Here is a 1,746-nt window from a genome sequence, read left to right as displayed (position 1 = left end):
CACCCAGCAGTATCATTTTGAAGATCAAGGAAAGGAGCTGTTATGTGAAACCCAACGACTTGTAGGGGGCAGTAGAGAGTGCGAGGAAGGGAAGAGAGGAGAAGAGAGGGGAGGGGAGGAGAGGGGAGGGGAGGGGAGGAAGGGAAAGGGAAGGGGAGGGGATGGGAGGAAAGGAGAGGAGGGGGGGGGGAGGGGAGAGGAGGGGAGGAGAGGGGAAGAAAGGAGAAGGAGGGAGAGGAGAGGGAGGAGGAGAAAAGAGAGAGAAGAAGAGGAGGAGGAGGAGGGGAGAGGAGGAGGAGGAGGAGGAGGAGGAGGTGGAGGAACAGAGAAGAGGAGTGGGGGAAGAGGAGAAGAGAGGAGAGGAGATGATGAAATGAAATAGAAATATAGATGGAGATGGAGATGGAGATAGGGATAGAGATAGAGATAGGGATAGAAATAGAGATAGATATAGAGATAGAGATACAGAAAGAGAAAGAGAAAGCGAACGAACGAGCGAGTGAGTGAAAATGAGAGTGAGAAGAGCAAGGCATAGGAACAAAGGAAAGGGAGAAGGCGAGAAATCGTAAAGCACCTCCTCCTAAGCCACTCAGCGAACTCCTTACCGAATCTCCTCCTGAGCTGGGGAGTGGCCTTGGCTTGGTGGCGGAGGAAGAGGGAAGGGAGGCGACGAGGGGAGAAGAGAAGGGGCTGTTATAGAAGAGGAGAGGGGCGGAAGGCACTGAGGGAGGAGGGAAGAAAGGGGGAAGGAGGAGGAGAGGGAGAAAAAAGAGGGAGGAGGAGAAGGAAATGGTGAGGGGGAGGGGGAGTTGGAAGAGGAGAGAGATGGGGAGCTGGAAGGGGGGAGGGGGTTGGGGAGCTGGAAGGGGGGAGGGGGAGGAGGAGGGGGAGGGGGAGAGGGAGGGGGAAAGGGAGAGAGAGGGGGAAAGGGAGAGAGAGAGGGGAGGGGGAAAGGGAGAGGGAGGGGGAGGGCGAAAGAGAGAGAGAGAGAGAGAGAGAGAGAGAGAGAGAGAGAGAGAGAGAGAGAGAGAGAGAGAGAGAGAGAGAGAGAGAGAGAGAGCGAAAGTAAAGAAAAAAGAAAAAAAGGAAAGAAAAAAGACTGAAAGGAAATTAAAAACAAATAATCAAAGAAAGGCAAGGTAAATCCAGATGAGGGTAAGAAAATCAAGAAAACAGAATGACGAAATAGTAAATTCCGTAAAGCAGAGAGACCAAAAATGAGTAGACGAAAAAAAAGAGTAAGAAAGTAAGATAAGAATTGAGAAAGAAGAGATAAGAGATAATACCAGAAGAGACTTCGGGGAGAGATACCGAGAACGTAATCGATAGGAAAATCAACTGCCTTTTCTTGAGTTTACTGACCGTGCTCTCGATTCGTAGTTTGAGGGAGTGGGTTTCCTATTGTTTTGCCCCTTCTTATTTCTGCTTTTGTTTATGTCTGTTTGGCTGTTTGTTTTCTCTGTCTTGTCTTCTTTTTCCCGTCTTTGTTTCTTCCCGTTTTTCCTGTCTTCCTGTCTGTCTGTCTGTCTGTCTGTCTGTCCCGTCTGTCTTCTGTCCTTTTTCTGTCCCCGTCTTCTTCCCTTCTTTTCCCGTCTTCTCTCTCCCCCTCTCTCTCTCTCTCCTCTCTCTCCCTCTCCCCTCTCTCTCCTTCTTCTCTTCTCCCCTCTCCTCTTCTCTCCCCCTCTCTTCCCCTCTCTCTCTCTCTCCTCCTTTCCCCCTTTTCCCCCTCCCCCTCCCCTCTCTCTC

This window comes from Penaeus monodon, chromosome 12 (genome assembly GCF_015228065.2).
Source record: "Penaeus monodon isolate SGIC_2016 chromosome 12, NSTDA_Pmon_1, whole genome shotgun sequence".
NCBI lineage: Eukaryota > Metazoa > Arthropoda > Malacostraca > Decapoda > Penaeidae > Penaeus > Penaeus monodon.
Note: the sequence above shows the minus strand (reverse complement) of the source record.